The sequence below is a fragment of the Bison bison genome, unplaced genomic scaffold (genome assembly GCF_000754665.1).
Source record: "Bison bison bison isolate TAMUID 2011002044 unplaced genomic scaffold, Bison_UMD1.0 scf7180017864317, whole genome shotgun sequence".
Lineage (NCBI taxonomy): Eukaryota > Metazoa > Chordata > Mammalia > Artiodactyla > Bovidae > Bison > Bison bison.
In genome coordinates, this window is record NW_011494889.1 from 1,476,535 (window position 1) to 1,484,809 (window position 8,275).

At 43.1% G+C, this 8,275-nt stretch overlaps 1 protein-coding gene across 1 annotated transcript in view; it reads right to left on the bottom strand.

Annotated features, from left to right (window-relative positions):
• TLR5 (toll-like receptor 5) overlaps positions 1-8,275 on the bottom strand; it is a 35,235-nt gene that overhangs the window by 561 nt on the left and 26,399 nt on the right. The gene's annotated exons all lie outside the window — the stretch shown is intronic.

Here is an 8,275-nt window from a genome sequence, read left to right on the forward strand (position 1 = left end):
GCAACTATATTACATATCTTGTAATAATCTATAATGGAAAAGAATCTGAAAAAGAATACACGTATGTGTATAACTGTATCATCTTTGCTCTACACCTGGAACTAGCACAACATAGTATTGATACATCAACCATACTTCAATAAAAAACTGAGTGGATAACCAAATATCATCAAAAAATTTAAAAATACATTGAAGTATACACTTTGGATTTGTCCATTTTGTCGTACGTTTAAAAAAAAAAGAGCCCAGTGAATTTCCTTCTCAGATTTCCAGAACCATTGCCTAGACCTCCGAAGATGTCAGTTTCGCCCAAGGACAAGGAATGGGGTGTCAGAGCAGAGGAAAGGTACGTAGATTCAAGGAATCAGAGATACCTAGATGGTCAGTTTACACAATGTAACCTTATCTGTATCAACCACTGAGTGTGCATTTATTTTGTGCTAGAACTGTGCAACTTGTTTCTATATACCTTTTAATCCTGGGGGAAGAAAACACAATAAACCAAATTCTGAAGCTCCAAGTGTGAAAGGATGCACAGCCAGGACTGTAAGTCAGTCTTGCGATTCCAAGCCGAGTGACTCCCACGACTATCTCTAGGAGGGGTGCTAGCTGGGGAACTCCTGCCCCAAGCTCCTCTGGGGGCTGCAGTCAGGGAACCTCCACACCAGCTTTCCCTCCTTTGTTGGGCACTAACACTGAAAGTCTTCCCCAGAAGCAGCAGTGGTCCCCTCTCCAAAAAAGCTCTCTTGTTTTCATGTGGACCAGTGAAACACTGGTGACTTATTTTTGCAAATCCCTGCAGACTTGGCACAACCAGCAGACCTGAAGGAAGCTGGCCCGACAACACAGCTACAGCTGGAGAAAGAGCTGGGAGCCCATAAATGGCCCAGGTCACTGGAAAAACCATGAAAGTGACCTCCAGCGTTAGGCCCTGGGGGCTGCTTGAGCGGCAAACCCAGGTCGGGGCAGCAGAAAGCTGCCCCAGCCCCCACTCCACCAAAGCACCTGTTTCCTGAAGGGTCTGGGCCCCCGATGAGACATGATGTCATTGCTTTTTATCACGTCTCAGTGAGGTGACCTTCCCGGGGAGGAGACGGGAAAACACGGGCCTGCAGAGGTGCAGGGTCTGTACTGGGAAAAGAAACACAATCTGCAGCCTGTTGGTCTCCAACTTTCAGGAATAAAGCTACTTTGTCATACTTGCCTGGACCCGTGGGGCCCTGAGGGGACCACAGAGCCCTAGCGAGTTCCTTCCATGGAATTGTCTGGAAAATACAAATGTTTCATTTCTTAATGAGTCTATCTAAATGGAAGTTACTGTGGCCCTGGAGAAAGAAAATAGTTCATTGCTCAGGAAAATAGATGAAAATGTCTTTAATAATAAGAAAAATAAAATTGAGCAAAACACCATATATATTGTGATGTTTACGTGATGTATATGTGATATACATGTGAATATTATGTATATTCAACAGTTGAAAGAATTTTGCTTTTCGTTGATGGTGGTTTAATTTTGAAATTCTGGCTAATTCTATTTTCTCTATTTGCTTCCAAAGGCAGAAATTATTATCTGCATTTTATATATGCATTTGTTGACCGTTTATTCTGTCTATACCAAAGTATTATTATTGAAATGTTTGCATAGAGTTGAACATGAAGTAATACCAAAGACTCATAATAAAAGGTTTGCAGTCCCCTCTCCTACTCCATCCTCCTTCCATCTCCCTAAGCTCCCGGAGCCAGGTCAACTGTGTTTATCCTCTGGTTGGGTTTACAAACTTAGAGGTGAAACTCTAACAAAGATATGGTATTTGGGGTTTTTTATTGAGGAGTAATACCATCCAGAAAAGTGAACAAATTACTTGCTGCAGATAAAAAGGATTGTCACAAAGTGGCCACACCCATATCATCACCCAGGTTGAGCAATGGAACATAACCAGCATTGGGTCGCCCCCCTCCAACGCTCCCCTTCCTTCTCCTCAGAGGTAATCATTATTCTCACTATCCTCATACATGAGTTTTGCTTTTTTGAAATTTCTAAAAAATGGAGTCACTCAGTATGTAATACAGTTATGCCCCACATCTTTGACTTTACATTTTTGTGAGAATCATTCATTCATGTTGTTGCATGTAGCTATAATCAGTTAATAGCTTTTCTGTGGAGTTTTCAATAACCATGATTTATTTATCTATTTTATGGCTGATGGATATGTGGGTTGCTTCTAATGTCAGCTACTGCAAAGAATGCTACCATAACATTTTTGTCTTCTGGTGCCTGTGTACATGGATTTCTAGCTATGGGTAGAATCATAGTGTCAGAGGGCACATTCACATGGACAGAACTTTGGTAATTATCAGGGGACTGCTTTTTTTTTTAATTTGTTTTATTGAAGTATGGTTGATATCCAACGTTGTGCTGGTTTCTGCCGTACAGCAAAGTGATTCAGTTATACATATAAAATGGCATGCATTTGTATCTTTGTTTGTCTTTTTAAATTTATTTTTATCCTTTTATTGGAGTATAGCTTCTTTTTTTTAATGTTTAAATTAATTTTATTTATTATTTTTTTTTAAATTTTATTTTATTTTTAAACTTTACATAATTGTATTAGTTTTGCCAAATATCAAAATGAATCCGCCACAGGTATACATGTGTTCCCCATCCTGAACCCTCCTCCCTCCTCCCTCCCCATACCATCCCTCTGGGTCGTCCCAGTGCAGCAGCCCCAAGCAGTAGCTTCTTAACAATGTTGTGTTAGTTTCTGCTGTAGAGCAAAGTGAATCAGCTATATGTATACATACATCCCCTATTTTTTTGGATTTCCTTCCCATTTAGGTCATCACAGAGCATTAAGTAGAGTTCTCTGTGCTATACAGTGGGTGTAAATTTAAAAAAAATCCAATTAACTAATGAGAACTGACTGTATAGCACAGGGAACTCTATTCAATGCTCTGTGCCGGTCCAAACGGGAAAGCGAAAGTCATGTCAGACTCTTCGTGAGCCCATGAACTCCAGAGGAGCCTGTCTATGGGATTCTCCAGGCAAGAACACTGGAGTGAGTAGCCATTCTCTTCTCCAGGGGATCTTTCTGACCCAGGCATTGAATCCCGGTATCCTGCATTGCAGGCAGATTCTTTATTGTCTGAGCCACCAGGGAAAGGAAATCCAAAAAATAGGGGATATATGTGTAAATACAGCTGATTCACTTTGCTGTACAGCAGAAACTAAAACATTGTAAAGCAACTATATTCCAAATTTTAAAAAATACATCAATTTAACTTCTCTCACTAAAACAGAGGAGAGTTTCAACTGCTCCACCTCTTTGCCTATATTAGATACTGTTAATTTTATATTATATTAGATATATTATTATATATATATAGATATATTATATTAGATATATATTAGTTATATTAGATACATGTTAATTTTAGCCATTCTGGGGTGTGTGCAGTGCTATTGCAGTGTGGTTTTAATTTGCATTTCCATGACGGCTAAAGGAGCTTGAATATCTTTTCATTTGCTTTTGGACACTGGATATCTTTTAGTGAAAGTCTGAAGTCTCTTATCCATTTTTCTTTTGTGTTGTCTTTTTCTTACTGATTTTCAGAAAAGCTTTCATATTTTGGCTGTGACTGCTTAACAGATTCATGTATTCTTCCATACTCTCATTTGCCTATTTGCTCTCTGATGCTCTGTTTGAAGAATAGGTCTCAATCACATTAATTAATTAATTAGTCTTTTGATATCAATTGATTCACATCTTTCTCCTGCATCATCACCCTACCTTCTGCCTTTCATTTCTCCAATGCCTTTTCAATAGGTTTAAAAAACAGTTTTGCCAGCTTTTCTAGACAGTCCCAGTGAAAGAATGAGGCCAAATTCCCTCAGGCAATCACCATGAACTTGTCTAGTTTTTCCCTCTGTCATTTTTATATTTCCAAATTCACACCCTGAGTGCTGTTTCTTGGTGTAACTTTCTAGACACTTTATATTGATTTTATATCGTGGAAGGTGAGCATTTATCTATCTTACCCTTGTGCTCCACATCCTTCTACCCTCCCAGGACAGTTATTTTGTCATTTCAAACTCCCAACTACATGTACTTTACACTATATCAAGACTATCTAAGAACTGTTCACTGCAGATTCATGGGGCCAACAAGAAATTTTCAGAGTCAGTTGTATGCATTTGAGATGATGAGTGCGATTCTCTTCGAAGTCGTCAGGATCCCCAATCGATGTTGTAAAGTTTCCAGATTCATCTCAATTAAGACAGCAAGCTCTCGCCATTCTTACACTGAATAGTTCCCCCTATACAGGAGTGACTCTAAAAGACCATGTGGTGTGGAATATACCAACTGACTGAGGCCTCACTCTGAATTTCTAGGACCACCCAGTACCCACATCTCAACGTGTGTGCGTGCTCAGTCGTGTCCAGCTCTTTTGTGACCTCATGGACTGTGGCCTGCCAGGCTCCTCTGTCCATGGGATCTCCCAGGCAAGAGTACTGGAGTGGGTTGCCATTTCCTCCTGCAGGGGAATCTTCCTGACCCAGGGATCAAACTCACGTCTCCTGCATTGTCAGGTGGATTCTTCCCCACTGCGCCGCATCTCAACACCGTGCTGCCAGTCTCTTCTGTTGCCATATATGCTGCAACTCTTGTGGAGTGAGACTTGGAAAAACGGCCTCAAAAAGAATTCCAACTGCTAAGCCTGGTGGTGGAAGAGAAGATGACGGCGGCTGGGATATACGATGTGAATAGACCCTGCGACAACTCTGTACGGAAATCTCAAAAGGCATTTTTTCAATATGTTTCATTTGTGTTTTTTAAATAAGAGAATTAGAAAAGGCTGTGGGATAGACTCTTTTCAGAAGTCAAATGTTGTGTTTCAAATTACTGTCCCTATAAATACATGCATACTTGTCATTTCACATGTCCTGGGTTTCACTTGGAAAAGAGAGTCAACGTGCAGGTCACCCAAAGCAAGAGGGTACCAGGTATAAAGCTGCTTCCTGCTGGTGCAGAAGGAAAGTTCTCACCGAGACAAAGTGGCCTTGCTGCCCTCTTCTGGAGTTGTGGTTATAAATGTTACTTGCAGCGACACTTTATTTTTAGTATTTGTGTTGCTGTATTTCTTAGTATGAGGTTCCTGAGAAACTTCTCACTGTTTTCCTTCCCCATCCCTTCATCCCTCCAACTGAGCCCAGTTCCTGGCTAATAGTGGAGGAACGCCACCCATGCCCTGTCATCTGAAATGAAGTTCAGTAGGTTTCATAGAGCCTGTGGTCTCCTATCCCTTCAGAGTCCACATGGATGTCCCGCTCTCCTGGCCCTTGCCCTGCCCCTCCGAGGAGGATCTGTTACAGCAGGCAGGTAGCTCAGTATGAGCAGAGAAATGGGGGCAGGGGCCAGGTGGCAGGAAAGCACGCATCTTTTAAACGGTGGGGGTCCTCAGGCAGATAAAGGAAAGCAGGACACCTCCAGACTATCAGGAAACTACTCTTTCTGGGTGATAAAGGTCCGAATAACAGATGAAGAGCCACAGAGAGTGTATTGAAAAACAGAGACATTACTTAGCCAACAAAGGTCCATATAGTCAAAGCTATGGTTTTTCCAGTAGTCATGGATGGATGTGAGAATTGGATCACAAAGAAGACTGAGTGCCAAAGAATCGATGCTTTTGAACTGTGGTGCTGGAGAAGACTCTTGAGAGTTCCTCGGACTGCAAGGAGATCAAACCAGTCAATCCTAAAGGAAACTAGTCCTGAATTTTCACTGGAAGGACTGATGCTAAAGCTGAAGCTCCAATACTTTGGCCACCTGATGTGAAGAGCCAACTCATTGGAAAAGACTCTGATGCTGGGAAAGATTGAAGGCAAAAGGAGAAGGGGATGACAGAGGATGAGATGGTTAAAGAGCATCACCAACTCAATGGACATGAATTTTAGCAAACTCCAGAAGATAGTGAAGGGCAAGAAAGCCTGGCATGCTGCAGTCCATGGGGTCAGAAAGGGTGGGACATGAGTTAGTGACTGAGCAACAACAACAGACAAAGAAAGGTGGGGACAGGTGAGAATCTCCTGCATCCAAATGTAACCTTTTGCTCACTGTGCTCTCCTTATGATAATACTAGCTTACAGGTAAGAAGTACTCATCAGGCACCAGGGCTTCCCTAGCGGCTCAGATGGCAAAGGATCTGCCTGCAATGTGGGAGACTCGGGTTCAACCCCTGGGTTGGGAAGATCCCTTGGAGGAGGAAATGGCAACCCACTCCAGTATTCTTGCCTGGAAAATCCCATGGACAGAGGAGCATGGTGGGCTACAGTCCATGGGGTCCCAAAGAATCAGACATGACTAAGCAATTGAGCACGCGTGCGCGCACACACACACACACACATGCACCAATGGCCATGACACTTCCAATCTAAGCTAAAAGGGGATAAAAATCCCCCCTCCCTTCCGGAAAATAGAGCTGGGCTGAAAATCAGGAAATATGACTTCCTTCGCCAGTGACTATTCCGCTCCTTCATTTGTATGCCCCTCATAACCATCCTGCCAAAGAGGCCTGGTGTGACAGCTCCTCCCCTGTCTGCCTGTTCTCCCTCAGAGTGTATTCTTGCTTAAATAAGCTTTCACTTTACTTTCTTAACCTCTCTGCTTCATCTCCAAATTCTTTTGCAACGAAGAAAGAATCTCAAATTCACCAGCAACACATTTAATAGCAGCAGCTTTGACACCAGGGAGACCTTACAATGAGCTTCATTCATTCACCAGGCATTTATTAACCACATACTCTTGGGCTTCCCTGGTGGCTCAGTGCTCAAGAATCGGCCGCCAATGCAGGAAACACAGGCTCAATCTCTGGGTGGGGAAGATTCCCCTGGAGAAGGAAATGGCAACCCACGCCAGTATTCTTGCCTGGAAAATCCCATGGACAAAGGAGCCTGGCAGGCTACCATCCATGGGGTCACAAAAGAGTTGGACACAACTTAGCAGCTATACAACTGGATCAGGCAGCATACTGAGCTCAGGATACAGAGATGACAAGACAAGGTCCCTGCTCTCAGGGGTCACAGTTTAGTTGCCTCTGCATATCCACAGGCATTACGCAATGTTATGTATTTGTGTCAGAAATCTGTGGGGTCACAAGGAATGAACGGTGGTGCTAGGAAATTCACCAGGCAGATGTGGGGGGTGGGGTGGGGAGAAGGAATTCCAAGGGGAGGAAGAAGTATGGACACGTGTAGGTGGGCAAGGCTTGTGTGGTCTGGAAACCATATTGGGCTTGTTATGGCCAATGAGGGCTGGACATGTAAGACAGGACGTTTTGTCATGGAGCTTACCCAGAGGGGTGGGTGGCCAGACAGGCTCACAACTCTCAGAGGAAGCAGGAACTAGTAAGAAATTAAAAAAATATAAAGATGGATAGGGCACTAAGAGTTTGCACAAAAGGGAGAGAGAATTTGGGGTTGGAGGCATCCAAGGAGGCTTGGTGGGCTGGATGGATTGCAGTGATGGGAGAACATTCCAGAAGAAAGGGGCAGAGTGGGTGTGTGTGTGTGCATAAGAATAATGCTATTCTTGAGTAAGACAAGCTCATTTTCATAGATCAGAGAGGCTCCAAGAAGCTGGGATGACAACAGCTAGTGTGTGAGTGTGTGTTGGTGTTAGGATGGGGGGCAGGCAGTGAGGGGAAGTGAGTGACATGTGATGTACAAGTCCCAAGCTGGGTTGGATTTGGAGGACACCATTTGGGAAGCCAGGGGTAACTTTGGCACACCTTCCTTGATTTAAGTTGTATTAGGCAGAGGAACCAGAGATCAAATTGCCAACATCCGATGGATCATCAAAAAAGCAAGAGAGTTCCAGAAAAACATGTTTCTGCTTTATTGACTATGCCAAAGCCTTTGACTGTGTGGATCACAATAAACTGTGGGAAATTCTGAAAGAGATGGGCATACCAGACCACCTGACCTGCCTCTTGAAAAACCTATATGCAGGTCAGGAAGCAACAGTTAGAACTGGACATGGAACAATAGACTGGGTCCAAATAGGACAAGGAGTATGTCACGGCTGTATATTGTCACCCTGCTTATTTAACTTATATGCAGAGTACATCATGAGAAATGCTGGGCTGGAAGAAGCACAAGCTGGAATCAATATTGCCGGGTGAAATATCAATAACCTCAGATATGCAGATGACACCACTCTTATGGCAGAAAGTGAAGAGGAACTAAAAAACCTCTTGATGAAAGTGAAAGAGGAGAGTG